Source organism: Apium graveolens, chromosome 9, assembly GCF_009905375.1.
Source record: "Apium graveolens cultivar Ventura chromosome 9, ASM990537v1, whole genome shotgun sequence".
NCBI classification, from domain to species: Eukaryota; Viridiplantae; Streptophyta; class Magnoliopsida; order Apiales; family Apiaceae; genus Apium; species Apium graveolens.
The window spans coordinates 15232188-15249305 of record NC_133655.1 but is presented as its reverse complement, the minus strand read 5'-3'; the positions used below and the strand labels follow the sequence as shown (position 1 = coordinate 15249305).

At 38.1% G+C, this 17118-nt stretch overlaps 1 non-coding gene across 1 annotated transcript; it reads left to right on the top strand.

The window, feature by feature from the left end:
* The first annotated feature begins 16056 nt into the window (after positions 1 to 16056).
* On the top strand, positions 16057 to 16163 carry LOC141688239 (small nucleolar RNA R71). Its single transcript, XR_012561696.1, has one exon. It is a non-coding gene; the product is annotated as a small nucleolar RNA R71 (small nucleolar RNA).
* The last annotated feature ends 955 nt before the right edge of the window (positions 16164 to 17118 follow it).

Genomic DNA, 17118 nt, shown 5'->3' with positions numbered 1-17118 from the left:
TGTTTCAGTGACTTATAACCTGTAGCTCTGATACCAACCTGTGGCGCCCTCCAAACCCGGGTCAGAATTTTGGGGTCCACAACATATACACAATATATAAATCTGTAAAAGAGATATTATTTATAATGACCCTGCTTCACAAAACCACGGATCGCAACAGGTTAAAGTATCAAAACAAGCCACAACCTTAACTTTTATTACAACGTACCAAATTTCCCTTTAATTTAACTTACAACTGATAATAAAAGTATTCTTACAATTTGACTATCTCTCTACCCCATGAAGCTTCTGCTAGCTCGATCCAACTCAACTGGAACCTTAGCCCGCACTTTGGACTGAGGAACTTCACTATTATCCATATCCTTTTCAACTGTAACATATATAAAAAAATTTGCATGAGTGAGCTAACTAGCTCAGCAAGTCATGATAACGATAACTAAGGTTAAACAATGATCAAATGAGATGATTCAAAGGAATCAAGTTTCTTTTTAACTAATCATTAGAATTGGATATTCATTTTAAGTTTTAAAAACCAAGGTTAGGCTGTTGATCAGTCACACACCAACCCCGAGCAAGCACACAACACTGCTCTAATTACTGGATCCAAGGCACACATTGGCCTAACTAGAGCATTGGTATGGTCTGACCACGAATCTGGTCCACATATATAAAAATTATCCAATCCTAAAGCAATTCAATATGATAACAATATGATTCAATAAAACAAGATCATAATCAATGATGGTTAAACATTTGCATAAAAACGTAAGGAAACTCATGGATATCTCAAGGGTATATCAGGGTATGTATAAGAAACGGTTTTCAGTTTGTACAAGGGTCAGGTATCAGACCAGTAATGATTTTTCAGGATATGGTTCTTTGATGTTCTAAGGATTGGTTGGGGTATAAAAGTTTCTGGGTTTTCAAATAATTTTCTTCCAGTGTTTGGTGTTTGGTAATTAAACATTTGGGGAGTAGTATCATATCTGTGCGGTTTGGTATCTGAGGTATCCATACGATTTAGTCCTTGGGTTTCCGAAATAGTGTATCAATAAAGGATGGTTTGCAAAGAATAAGGCTTACGGCTCAAGATCAAGAAAGAATCTTGGTTCAAGGTTAAATAGTTTAAAGCACATGCATTATAAAACAGGAGTTATGTTTAATAATAGCAACATGTTATGAAACAGTTTGAAATCATTGGTAATATATCTTGAAGAAAAGTTCAGAAATACTTGCCTTATAAGGCTTTACAACTATTACTGATCAACTCTGAGCCGACTCTGCTGCTCAGACTCTAACGTCCAACCACTAGATCCCCTTTGGATTCGACTTCGACACTTAGGTCTTTCTGTTGAAACTCTACTGAGCTCGTCAACTGACTACTAGGTCATCTCTATTCCATCGTCCACTTTCAGGTTCCTAATTATAACCTACAGGGCCGAAATACCCTACGTTAGACGTCTAGGTATGCTTGACATATCCTCTATACTAATTCTTATCCAACGATATTCAAACCCACCTCGTAATTATTCATATTAGAATAATACAGATAACAATTAGAGTTCACATTCTCGAAATCGATCCAGTGTTCGTTTTTCAGAAAATACGTATACTCGTCATTTTACGAAATTAGGGTTACTGTGTTTTGGATAAAACATACAACACAACATACAATCAGGTTCTGTATAAAACATACGTATATGTATTTATTTATAATCGCTCGACGCTCCGATAATCTTTGGATACGCTCCCGCATTTCCGTAGTTCGATTTTCCGGAAATCGGACATCGTCCCCTTTGTTTATCGGACTACCCGTCGAAAGATCCATCGACGTCAATTCAATAACGACAATCCAATTCATAACAACTACAATCCCAATCATCAGTTAAACCCAAAAATCAATCCAATCACAATTCGTCAACTAAATTACGTACGCGACTTAATGTAAAAATCAAATTCTCGTTTCAAGATAATTTCACGAATCGATTGATTTATTTTATAAAAATTAGGACTCAGAATAAATTCATCACCGTCCACCGTCGGCTCGCCGAGGCTCATCGCCGACGGCGGTAAAATTTACGGGTACCCGATTAATTCTGGGTTTCCAACGTAAATTCTATCGATTAAATTAATAATAATTCCTGTATGATCTTATTATTTATTTCACAAAGGCCGTCAAAATTCGATCCTGCAAAATATAAGAATTCAACTTAGCATAATAACGAACCGAGAACCCAACACATTCCTTCCAACAACAAGATTACAGAGACAATACAGCAGCCGAACACACCCACATCAACGCGCGGCACAAGCAGATGCTTGCACACACACACAGTCACGCTCGCACATGTATACACACACAAAACACAAACTTAAGCACATATAGATACACAGGATATACATACATATAAAACGGAAATGGTAGGAACAGCAATGGCCGGAAAAGCGGCGATGTCGGCCGGGAAACAAGAGTCCGACGACGGAAATCACCACGAACAGGAAAAGGAAAGGGGAAAAATGATTGAAAGAAAGAAAATAGAGGATGACATGAAGATTATGTGAATAACCGAGAGGGAGAGATCGAAGGAGATTGAGAGAGTCGAGAGATGTAGAGAGATTGATGTTGATGAATAAACAGGGATGGGTTGATTATTATTATTATTATTATTATTATTATTATTATTATTATTATTATTATTATTATTATTATTATTATTATTATTATTATTATTATTATTATTATTTTCCTTTTAACTAACACGTGTAACAACCAAAAACGCAGCCCACTCCTAGACTGCCACGTGTTCAAACAGATAAACATGAATTTTGAGGCCCGCTTATCTACGAATCCAGTAATTAACGAACCGGGTCGAACTTTAAACAAATTCAGAAAATTACAAAAATAGTCTTAAAATGTTACAAATATCCCGAAGTTTATAAAAACATAATTTTCGTAATTTTAAAATAAATTTTGAAACGCAATTTATACCCGCTTTTATCAATTAAACGAATCAACATGCGGGTGAAATTAATCCCAAAAATTCCCAAAATAATTTTAAAATTCTCGAAATATTTCCAACTTCAATAAATATGAGTTTCATAATTTTTGAGGAATTATGGAATTAAATACAGATTTTACAAGTAAATATAATTATAAAATCACACAGAGTTAAATAATTAATGAAATATTGATTTCTAAATTTTATAAAATCCCAAAAATAAATATTGTAATTGTAAAATCACAAAAACAATTTTAGAGATATTCCAAATATTTATGCAAATAAATTTGCACTAAATTCACTTTTAAAAGTGCAAATAATTCAATATACTCAATAATTAACTACACGAACCACCTTGTACACCATAAATCACACATAAATAATAATAAATCAACATCGAGCTGACAAAAACTATACACATACTTTATTTATTTAACACTTCCACAATTACATATTTAAATAATTCAAAAATACACGGGTCGTTATACACATGATAGTACATATAGCTTCTACAAGGCCTATCCCCGGAATCCTAACTCCATATAGCTCCTGGAAGGACTAGCCCTGGACCCCTAACTCAGTCTAGTCCTGCGCACTGCCAGTCCTGACTGGCCCAGTCTCGCAAGTCCAACCTAGAGAAATCCCAGCACGTGAGGTACTGGCCCAAGCACATGATGGGGACAACTGTCATACATCAATCATGGGAATAATTAGGGCACGTGTCAGAGAATCCTCAGAACATCCCTCGACCAGTCCCGCGCTGACACGTGTAAAGTATCCACTCCAACCAGGTGTCCTCCGCTCCCAGAACCGATGACTACGATTTAAAGGTACCAACCCCAAAACCTACCTGTGGGCTATAAATAGCCCAAGAAGGTGAGGTTTTGAGATTAATCACTCTCTCACACTCATACACACACACAACCACCTTGCATTCATATCTATCTTCATCTTCCCCAAAAGCGAGTTCTTACTCTCACACCGGAGGCGCCGCGGGACCCAAACCCCCCTTTAGGTGTTGTTTTGTAGGAACCCCACCACAGCTACACCTCCGCAGTGGCGAAGGTTCCAGGCACGGCGTCGAAGGAGCAGCCCCGCGACCAGAAGTTATCACATCTGAAGATATATCTCATGATGTTTAAAACTCTTTAAATAGACTCGGAAGTTCTTGAAGACTCTAAAGATTGATGTTATCAAATATTACACTTTGATAAGATTTCCCTCTCCAGTTCTAGCTCCTATTGTGGATAGACATGATAAAAACAATCTTCAAATTTCTTATTAACTTCTTTTTGTAGATTCATTTTGGGGATGATGCCAAAAATAAGGAATATATGATTTGTCAAAAAAGAGATGATGTTGTTGAGTCCTACGCATGGCAATCGGGTCGGTTATGGCAGCATCCATATTCAAACCCAAAAAATTGATCCATATCTCAATCTGATACAAAATTAAAAAATATCCAAAAATAAATATTCGAACCCGATCCATTGAATTTCGGGTAGGATTTGGATAATACTCGAAACCCAATTTATTTTGGATTGGATATTAATACCCGAAAGCAAATCCAAAAATTTGTATAACTAATAATATTGTAAATGGGATCGAACATGAGACTTACAGGGGAAGAATTTTAACGTGTCATCTTCAACAATTGCACCACAATATTAATTGGCAAAAATTCCGCAGCCGCGGTTGGTTCCGGGTGGTATGGAACCAATAAGGGATCCACAATGATTTATTGGGGAAGTCACGTGGACTTCCGCAATGATTCATTGCATAAGCCACGTGTACTTCCGCAATGAATCATTGTGGAGGTTATTTCCTTCTTTAATTATTTTAAAATAAAATAAATACAACATTCTTATATTATATTTAAATTATGTTGTCAATATTAAATAATTCAATTATAATAAAATTAAGTATATCATAAATTTAGTAAAAATTTGTAATAATGAATGATAAAATTATAATTCAAATATAATAATACTTATTTCATATTTATTACTATTAGATTATTTCGAGAAACGTTTATCCGAGAAGGTTTTTGATTCTTAAACTCATAACACCATGAGTTTATAAATCAAAAACCATACCGGGTACATGTTTCTCAAAATAATGTAATAGTAGCAAAAATTAAACAAGTAATATTTAATAAAAATTATTAATATTGTATTTTTTTAAAGAAATAATTTTTACTAAAATTTTGAAGTACTTTTTGAAAAATATAAATGTGAACATAAGAAGCCTACTTTGGAAATAGTTTATTTATTATATTTGAATATATATATATATATATATATTAAATTTAAATGTACAAAATTTTCCATTTCTAAAAAAATGATTGAATTTATACTCAAAGTACTTCATTCGTGATTATGATTTGTTAAAATATTTTGATACATAATTGTATATTATTCTTTTCTAACCGGACTTTATATCATAAATAAATTATTCTAAAAGTAATATTATATTTGTTAAATTATTTTATTTATTTTTAGTGCACTTATTTTACCAAAATAGAAGGTAAAATAAACAATATTTATGTTCAAAATTTTTTAAAAAATGATAACAAAAATTTATATACAAGGGGTATCAAATTTATAATGAATTTTAAAATTTTTTATTATTATTTTGTGACACAAAAAAATTATTTAAAAATTAAGAAAAATAATCACTACTTCATTGCGGAAGGGAAGGAAACTTTTTATAATTCGCGCGTCACTGTCGCATTGGTTGGTTGGAGAATTAAATACTCCTTCCGCAATGATTCATCGCGAAAGTATTAAATGCACCTTCAACAACCTCCTTCTGCAATGAATCATTGTGAAAGGAGCATTAAATGCATTCTCACCAACCTCCTTTTTCAAATTTTCAAATATAAATTACTTAAAAAAATTATAAAAAATTGAAAATAATATAAATTTGGTCAAAAAAATTACACTATTTATTTTCTAAAAAAAATTGTACATTTTTTTTCTGGAATTTTTTGAAAATATTTGTTTTTCATTTTTTTATTACTTACTGTTAGGGCGGAAAATACGCGCTAATAATACACGCAAGTATACGCGTTCGCAAGTAATATAGAATACTTTCTAGTTCGTTCCCACAGAGACTCAGACTAATTATGTTCAATTAACACTCACTCACCAATGTATAATTACTTCTCAATGTCAAGACAATAACACTTAGATTTGATTAACTACTTATTAACTATAATTAACTACGAAAATTAAAAACTTAATTGATACTTGAATTAACAATATTAAACACACATGAGATCACAACTTCATTACTACTTCCTTCAATATTTATTGTTATTACCCTTACCATGTAACAATGATGATATTAATCGAACAACACGAAACTGATAAAAGCCAACTTTCGTTGTACTAATACCATTCTTCCAAACATCCACAATTAAGATAGAAGTTGAATAGGCATCAATTATGTTGAGACCATATATGTCTACAGAATTTGACAACATAACGATTTAAGCACAAGTTATTCCTTATGATTACACAAGGCAAGTAAAACGGTTAGATACCCACTAATCATGCATACACATACACGAACCTATGCTAGCATGACAAGTTCTAAACCTCAAGATCCACTTTCGCTTCACAAGAGATTAACACCCTATCTTATATGTTCGCGACGCACATAAGACGAATAAGCACAACCAATACTAGATATCATACAATCATCACACACTAAGGTATTAAACAACTAACTAAAGAATTCCATAGTAAATCCGTTACGACCCCATGATCACGATTAGCCCATGATTGAACTCATCATCACCATGGGTTCATATGAAAACATGATAATAACACACGAGAATAACTAAATAAACTACTTATATTAAACCAGAGTACGTTATAAGAGTAAATAGGTTCAAAGTAAAGAAAACTAGCATCCACTTTTACAACGAATAAAAGAATCACAAGAAACTATGCTTCCTCTTCGTTGCGGTGTGCTAAAACGGTCTTCTTCCTTATCTCCTCGCTCCTCGATTAATACTACGATTCAACACACGTGAAACGTCTCTGAAATCTACTTATATAGAAGCCCTACAAAACCCAGCTATCTTAGAAGTTGGAAGCTCAACAGAATTAGGAGTCTAAAAATCAGTATCTTTTTTTACGCCCCTGAGCGGCCGCTCAGCAATCCTGAGCGGGCGCCCAGCTTCCTGAGCGGTCGCTCAGCAGAGCTGAGCGGGCGCTCAAAACCTTTCTGGAAAATTCATTTTTCTGCTCCCGTTCTTCGCTGCATTCTGCTCCTAACTTCCCACTTGCAATGCCAAGCACATACTAAGGCTAATTCTTGATGAAATCTCTCCACAAACGCAAGTAATACCCTGAAATGCACAAACACTAGAAAAACGCTTCAAATACACAAAATACTTGATTTCAAGACATCAATTCAAGCTATTATAAGACGTTCTAAGTGGTATAAAATGCCACTTATCACACCCCAAAACTTAAATCGATGCTTGTCCTCAAGCATCACAGACTCAAAAACAAAAAAAAAACATGCATGAATGCAATCTATATGAAATGCAGCGATCCCCCTCACTACGACCAAACCAACCAATTCACGACATCTCAACAAATGCAATTAGGCGAATAAAGATCAATCAAATCATGCAAACTAACATGCAACCAGAAACGTGGTGTGTGCGGATGCTTCACAGATATGCTTCGAAACTAGATCAATTATCACAACTCGATTATCCTCAAGGCAATCACATGATTATACGAAGAATAAATTTCTAGGCACAAAATGACTTATAACACTTCAAGATTACTGGAGCTTATTACGGAATCCTGCTTTTTATATAACACACAAACACATGCTTATTTGACCGTGCAATGAGTGAGGTCCACAAAAGACTTATACAATGGCATCCATGTAGCGAGCGTTAGGTTAGCGGATCCCAGACTTTAAAAGCCTTAGGTCACTAGGCACAAAGTCCCCTAAGAACTTAATAACTCGAATACCAAAGAGCCCACTCGTGATCAATTATGCATTAACTCTTTATTTTTATTTTTTTTCTTTCTCTTTTCTCTTTCTTTTTTTTTCTAAATTTCTGAGCTAGTGCGTTTCACTCCATCTTGCTCAACCCTAGACTACTCGCATAAAAATACGAGCCGGCTACTAGCCATTTGACGCCTAGCCACATTTTACAATGAATTCCAATTTTTTTACTCCAATTTTTTCTTTTCATGCCTTTTATCACTAAGAACCTATTATAAATTCTAATCATAATCAATAGATTAACCTCAAAAACCATCAAACCATGACAACAATCTAGTCCTTAAGCATTTCTAAGACTTAGTGAAATTACAAGTGTTTATAGCTTGTATGTCAACCTACAAGACTCAACATCACTCTAACGCTATCACTACACTTGCATCAATATCACAAATCAATTGGTAAAGCAACGCAAAAGGGATCATGGTAAATGCATGAGCTAAATGGCATGATAAATAAAGCTATAAAATAAAATAAAATAAAATAAAACTATATGGCAAAAATATGCAATTATATGAACTAAACTATCATAAATATGCAATTATATTACATACACACAAAATATTCCTTAACTACCACCCACAAACTTAAATTCTTCACTGTCCCCAGTGAAGGTAGTAGAATGGAACACAGGGTATACCTACTCGGAGAAATCATCATCATCATCACCCTCAGAGGGTGGAGTATCAGGAGGCGGATACGCAGAGTTCTCACCAAAAACGGGCCACTGGATGTCAGCTCCAAAGCCTCTAAAAGCAGTCCCAAGTGCAAGGGTGAGCTCCTGAGCAAACCTGCTCTGCGTCTCGTACATAGCATCCATCCTCCTCGACAGCCTCCTATACTGGGCATCAGCCATCCCAGCACCCTCCTGAGCTCTAGAAGAGCCTGCCTCATCACGCCCCAGTCTCGCCATGGTAGCACCAGCTGCTGGACGTCCTCCTAGAAGATGATAACCCAGCCCATGCTCCTCAGGCTCTCCACCAGTCCACTCTTGCATCGCATTCAGAGTCCCGGAATCAATAGGAGCGGCCGACAACTGTAACTGCTCGTGAGAAGGCCACTGAACTCCCACTGCTTATAACAGTAGATGCATAAGGGATGTTCATGTGCTTCGCTCCCCTCAAAAACTTCAGAATTCCTTGGTAGATAAACTCACCAAGGTCCACATAGTACTCCTCATTCAAAATACCCCATAACAACTGTGCTCGCTCAACTGTAATCTCATGTGCATGTGAAGTATGCAGAATATTAGCACAAATAAAGGCATTCCATGCACGGGCATACCTATTCATCGCAATCGCCAGAAAATGACGATACTCGTTAGTCCCAGTTTTGAACGTCCAAACCGTGCCCGGACGACAGAGAGTAGCACAAATCAAATCAAAGTCAAAATCAGTCTTCTCATTCCAATTCTCCTCTGTGGGCTTCCGCTGTCGCTGCCCAATCACACGGCGAATCACCTCAGGATGATAATCCACCGTTAGCCCACGCACAACAGAAAACCCATTCTTTTCGGCCTTTGTGTTTGCATAGAACTCGCGAACCACGCTCATCGGAACCGCCTCCGGTGACTCACAGAAAGAAATCGACCCCTTTTCAGCAATCATTGGCAACAACTCACCATCCCTCCCCGATGGTAAGAATCCCCTCTCCTTCAAAATCGGCTTATCGAGAAGCCTAATATACTCCTCCTCAGCAGCCCTATCAAACAAACGAGGTCTCACAGCAGTACCCCTCGAAGAATCAGCAGTAGGAACAGTGATGCTGCTATCAATAGTCCTGGATCTCTTGGGTGCCATTGAAACTGAGAAAAAGTGCTTAAGATTTGTGTTTTTGAATATGGGAGAGAGTTTAAGGTTGAAAGTGTATGGGGGAGTATATGGAATAGTTATATGTATATATAGGGTAGAGATTAGGGTTTAAATTTGATTAGGAGTGGGGTTGAGGGTTAAAAACGTGGGTTTATGGGAAAATAGCTCGTGGGTTGTGGGTTGTGTTTTGTTTTTTTTTTAATTTTTCTGATTTGTTTTGCTTTTTATTAGGCTTAAAAAAAATTTCAGGTAGTCGGGCCCTGAGCGGTCGCTCAGCAGATTCTTGGCTTAAGATTTGTGTTTTTGAATATGGGAGAGAGTTTAAGGTTGAAAGTGTATGGGGGAGTATATGGAATAGTTGTATGTATATATAGGGTAGAGATTAGGGTTAAAATTTGATTAGGAGTGGGATTGAGGGTTAAAAACGTGGGTTTATGGGAAAATAGCTCGTGGGTTGTGGGTTGTGTTTTGTTTTTTTTTTAATTTTTCTGATTTTTTTTTGCTTTCTATTAGGCTTAAAAAAATTTCAGGCAGTCGGGCCCTGAGCGGTCGCTCAGCAGAGCTGAGCGGGCGCCCAACTTGTTGAGTGGTCGCTCAGCAGAGCTGAGCGGGCTCTTAGGGACCTTCTGGATTTTTTTTTCTTGGCCTGGTTTTTCAGATTTTTTTGTGGTTTTGGATAGGTTCCTAACTTCTAAGGGTTCCTATAACAATAAATCTTGGGTTGCCTCCCAAAAAGCGCTTCTTTTTTGTCATTAGCTTGATGTAGGGTACTTCGCTCAAGTTGACAATAAAACGGCACTAACCACTTCCCGGTTTGCCGTGTCCCCATAGTAATGCTTCAAACGCTGACCATTAATCTTGAATGCTTGGCCCGGATCATTCTCAAAAATCTCCACCGCTCTATGTGGAAACATAGTTTTGACAATAAAAGGTCCAGACCACCTTGATTTCAACTTCCTAGGAAAAAGTCGGAGACGAGAGTTGAATAAAAGAACTTGCTGCCCCGGCACAAATGACTTAGGATATAGCTTCCTGTCGTGCCACCTTTTCACTTTTTCTTGTACATTTTGTTGTTCTCGTACGCTTGGAGTCGAAATTCATCAAGTTCATTTAGCTGAAGCATTCGCTTCTTTCCAGCTGCATCTAGATCAAGGTTCAACTTCTTCAACGCCCAATAGGCTTTATGCTCAAGCTCCGCAGGTAAATGACATCCCTTACCATAAACAAGTTGAAACGGGGACATCTCAAGTGGAGTCTTGTATGCTGTTCTGTAAGCCCAAACAGCTTCATCGAGCTTTAAAGACCAATCCTTCCTTGACGGACAAATAACTTTCTCTAGAATGCGTTTGATCTCTTTATTAGACACTTCCGTTTGACCATTCATTTGCGGATGATAGGCAGTAGCAACACGATGATTCACATTGTAGCGCTGCATCATAGAAGTGAACTTACGGTTGCAGAAATGTGACCCCTCATCACTTATGATTACTCGTGTCATTTCAAACCTTGTGAAAATCTTCTTATGAAGAAAATTCAACACTACCTTTGCATCATTCGTCGGTAGAGCCTTGACTTCTACCCATTTTGAGACATAATCGACTGCCAGCAAGATGTACTAATTATTACAGGACGAGACAAATGGTTCCATGAAATTGATTCCCCAAACATCAAAGACCTCGACTTCAAGCATCACATTTAACGACATATCATCCTTCCTCGTAAGATTCCCCACTCTTTGGCAACGATCACACCTTAAAATGAACTGATGAGCATCCTTAAACAAAGTAAGCCAGAAAAAACCTGCTTGCAGAATACGAGCTGCCGTCTTCTCACCACCAAAATGTCCACCATAAACTGTGGAGTGGCAGTCTCGTAATATCCCCTCCGTCTCATAGAATGGGATACATCTCCTGATAATGTGGTCAGCTCCTTGTCTAAACAAATACGGTTCATCCCACATATACCACTTCACCTCATGCAGAATCTTCTTCTTTTGAGCTGTATTTATATTAGGAGGCATTATATTGCTGACAAGATAGTTCACAATATCTGCGAACCATGGCTCTTCCTCCTGAACTGCGAACAACTGCTCATCCGGAAAAGATTCGTTGATCAATGTCTTATCATGTGAAGTAGAATCGGGATTCTCCAATCTAGAGAGATGGTCAGCTACTTGATTCTCAGTACCTTTTCGATCCTTGATCTCTAACTCAAATTCCTGTAGCAAGAGCACCCAACAAATGAGTCTAGGCTTCGAATCCTTCTTGGAAACCAAATAGCGAATGGTCGCATGATCAGTGAACACTGTCACCTTTGTCCCAAGCAAATAAGATCGAAATTTTTCGAAACCAAAAACTATAGCCAAGAGCTCCTTCTCAGTAGTGGTGTAGTTCATTTGGGCTCCATTTAAAGTCTTACTAGCATAGTAGACCACATGAAAGAGATTATTCTTACGCTGCCCAAGAACTGCGCCCACCGCATAATCACTCGCATCACACATCATCTCAAAAGGCTCTGTCCAATCAGGTGCCGTAATAACTGGTGCAGTTATCAAACTCTTCTTGAGAGTCTCGAATGCCGTCAAGCATTCATCATCGAATTTGAAAGGCACATCCTTCTCGAGCAAGTTGTACAACGGCTTTGATATCTTCGAGAAGTCCTTGATGAAACGCCGATAAAAACCCGCATGACCAAGAAAAATACGGATTCCTTTCACAGAAATAGGTGGTGGAAGATTTTCAATGACTCTCACCTTGGCTTTGTCCACCTCGAGACCCTTGCTAGATACCTTATGCCCAAGAATAATGCCTTCACGCACCATAAAGTGACATTTTTCCTAATTGAGCACCAAATTAGTTTTCACACACCTTTTGAGCACCGCACGAAGATTGTTCAAACATTCATCATACGAATGTCCAAAGACGGAGAAGTCATCCATGAACACTTCAACATTATTTCCTATCATATCAGATAATATAGCCATCACACATCTCTGAAAAGTGGTCGGTGCGCCACATAAGCCAAACGAAACTCTGCGAAAAGCAAACGTGCCAAATGGACAAGTGAAGGTAGTTTTTTCTTGATCCTTTGGTGCAATGCAAATCTGATTATACCCCGAATAGCCATCCAGAAGTAAATAATACTCATGACCGGCCAACCTGTCAAGTATCTGGTCAATAAATGGAAGAGGGAAGTGATCCTTCCTTGTGGCCTTGTTCAACTTTCTGCAATCCATGCATACCCTCCATCCTGTGACTGTTCGAGTGGGAATGAGCTCGTTCTTCTCATTTGCTACCACAGTAATACCTCCTTTCTTAGGTACACATTGCACGGGGCTTACCCAAGAACTGTCAGAAATATGATATATGATTCCTGCATCCAGCCACTTCAGAATTTCTTTCTTCACTACTTCTTTCATGATAGGATTAAGTATTCGTTGTTGCTCTACTGTTGGCTTACTACCTTCCTCTAGTAGAATTTTATGCACGCAGTACGACGGGCTGATCCCTTTTATGTCTGCTAAAGTCCATCCAATAGCCTATTTGAATTCGCGCAAGATCCTTAAGAGCTTGTCCTCCTCACTACCTGAAAGGTCAGATGCAATAATAACAGGTAAAGTAGATGCATCACCTAAAAAGCATACCTCAAGTGTTCAGGCAATGGTTTAAGCTCCAAAGTAGGTGCTTCCTCAATAGATGGTTTGAGCTTTCCTTTAGCATTTTTGAGGTCAGAAGTACCAAGAGATTCAAATGGCATGTCTAGATTTCGCCTCCAAGGAGAAGCATTTAGATATTGTAGTTGCTCATTGCCATCCTCATCATCATTGTCAAACTCCCCCACTAAGGCTTTCTCTAATGCATCAGACATTAACATATGATCAAGTTCTGAAGTAACCGCAGAATCAATCAAATCCACCTTTAAGCACTCCTCGTCTTCTATAGGGAATTTCATCGCTTTGAACACATTGAATGTCACATCCTGATCTTGCACCCGCATAGTAAGTTCTCCTTTCTGTACATCTATCAAGGTACGGCCTGTAGCCAAGAAAGGTCTTTCTAAGATTATGGGGATCTTCTTATCTTCCTCGAAATCTAGAATAACAAAGTCTGCAGGAAAGAAGAGCTTATCCACCTTTACTAGCACATCCTCCACTATGCCTCGTGGGTATTTAATAGAACGATCAACCAATTTTAGAGACATATAGGTGGGCTTTGGATCAGGCAAATTCAACTTTTTGAAGATAGACAACGGCATCAGATTGATGCTTGCTCCCAAATCGCACAGGCATTTGTCAAAAGACAACTTGCCAATGGTGCAAGAAATTGTGAAGCTACCTGGATCTTTAAGCTTTGGAGGTAATTTTTGTTGCAGCACAACACTGCACTCTTCCGTTATAGTAACGGTCTCAAGGTCATCAAGTTTCACCTTCCTTGAAAGAATACTCTTCATAAATTTTGCATAACTAGGCATTAGCTCCAGAGCCTCAGCGAAAGGTATATTGATGTGAAGTTTCTTGAACACCTCCAGAAACTTACCGAACGGCTTATCCAGCTTTTGTTGTTGCAATCTCTTAGGGAAAGGTGGTGGAGGATAAAGCCGTTTCTCCCCTATATTACCCTCGGGCATAGTGTGTTCAACAGTAGTCTTCCTTGGTTCCACCACTTTCTCCTTTTGCTTAGCTTCTTCATCACCAACTTCAGCTTCTCCGTCTTTTGCTTTTTCAGCATCAGCAACTTTTCCAGACCTTAAGGTAATAGCCTTGACTTGCTCTTTAGCTTCCTTTCTGCCTGGCACTTCAGTATCACTGGGAAGTATACCAGGTTGACGATTGAGCACTGCATTGGCTATTTGACCGATTTGATTTTCCAAGGTCTTGATAGAAACAACCTGACTTTTGCACAACAGCTTAAGTTCCTCAAAATCAGCACTAGAAGGTGGAGCAGCACCTCCTTGTTGAGGATATGATTGCCTTTGAGCATAATGCCGTGGTTGCTGGAATCCAGGTGGATTAAACTATTTACTTACACCTTGCTGATATGGTTGTTGAATAGCATTCTGATTATTGCTCCAGCTGAAATTTGGATGATTTCTGTTGTTATGATGATAAGTAGCTTGCACAGGCTGCTGCGGTCGCTGATAATTGTTCATATACTGAACAGATTCATTAACAAGAGAACACTGATCCGTAGCATGAGAACCTGCATAAAGCTCACAGACCATAGCTATCTGATTGACTCCATAGGTGGCTAGAGAATCGACCTTCATAAACAGCGCTTGGAGCTGCGCTACAATAGCTGTAGCTGCATCAACTTCCAGAATACCTGCTACCTTCCCAGACATCATCCTTTGAGTTGGGTTTTGATGCTCATTTACATTCATAGTCTCAATAAGATTATAAGCCTCAGTATAGCTTTTGGCCCACAAGGCGCCTCCAGCTTAGGGGTGAGCAGAAAACCGCACAAACCGCAAAAACCGTCTGCACCGCACCAATCCGTACCGCAAAATGCGGTTTTTAATTTTCGTGGCGCGGTTGCGGTTTGAATTTTTAATAAACCGCGCGGTGCAGTGCGGGTTGTGGTTTAATATTTCTGAAATGCGGTTCAAACCGCACCGCAATATTTAATATATATATAATAGTTATATTTCATGATTCTATTTATTAAGTTTAATTCCATTTAACTTACTAGGAGTGTTTGCTTAGTGACCATCTTGATTCTGCAAGATCAATTGTTGCGTGGTGATCATCCTATTTATGTTTCTTCAAAAATAATGAGACACATGGTACAAAGCCACCTATTTAATAGTGAACTCATTTAATTTCCGAGCCAAGCTTCTACGTTAAACTTTACAGTATGTTCTAATTTGTATTATTGAAGAATATTGGCGACTTTGTTATATTATTCGGAAATTTAATTAGTTTAAGTTTTGGATTTATTTAAAATTTTCGAACTTGTAATGTATAAACCGCAGTGAACTGCACCACACCGCACCGCATTTTTGTGGTGTGGTTTATGCGGTTTTTGAGGGTACGCGGTGCGGTTGCGGTTTGGAAATTTGATCAAACCGCATGTGCGGTTTGGTTTGCGGTTTGAGGAAAAAACCGCACCGCCCGCACCGCGCTCACCCCTACTCCAGCTGCTGCATCGAGCATGGGCCGAGATTGGGCCCTCAAACCATTATAAAAACCAGTGATCACCATCCAATCAGGCATACCATGATGTGGACACTTTCTCAACATCTCCTCGTAGCGCTCCCAAGCTTCACACATGGATTATGTAGGCTGCTGCGCAAACTAAGTAAGAGCACTCCTCATGGCCGCAGTTTTCGCCATTGGATAGAACTTTACCAGAAACTTTTGCGCAAGATCTTGCCAAGTAGTGATAGACCCAGCTGGTTCAGAATGTAACCAGTCCTTAGCTTTATCCCTCAGAGAGAATGGGAAAAGCCTCAGCTTGATAGCCTCATCAGTCACACCATTATATTTGAAAGTACTACAGATCTCGACAAAATTCCTGATGTGCATGTTGGGGTCTTCAGTTGCAGCACCTCCAAAAGAAACAGAATTCTGCACCATCTGAATAGTGCCGACTTGATTTCAAAAGTGTTAGCCTGAATAGACGAGTGAAGGATGCTTGACTGAATGTCATCAATTTTAGGCCGAGAAAAGTCCATAAGAGCTGGATCTGCCGGAACTATACAATCTCCCATGATTACTGGTTCTTTCTGCTCACTTTCTGTATCCGAATCTTCAAAATCTATCTTCTCAGGAATACCAAGAACTTCGTCTGTCTCCTTAGCCGTATCTAAAGTCCTCTTGCGAGTACGAGAACGTGTTTGCATAAATGCTCGCTAAAGTAACTGAAACACAACCGAAAACAATAAGTAACACTTCTTAATCAATGAGTCCTAATGACCACTGATGGTAAGTGCATAAACTAAACAAATACGCCGAGTCCCCGGCAGCGGCGCCAAAAACTTGTTAGGGCAGAAAACACGCGCTAATAATACACGCAAGTTTATGCATTCGCAAGTAATATAGAATACTTTCTAGTTCGTTCCCACAGAGACTCAGACTAATTATGTTCAATTAACACTCACTCACCAATGTATAATTACTTCTCAATGTCAAGACAATAACACTTAGATTTGATTAATTATTTATTAACTACAATTAACTACGAGAATTAAACACTTAATTGATACTTGAATTAAAAATATTAAACACACATGAGATCACAACTTCATTACTACTTCCTTCAATAGTTATTGTT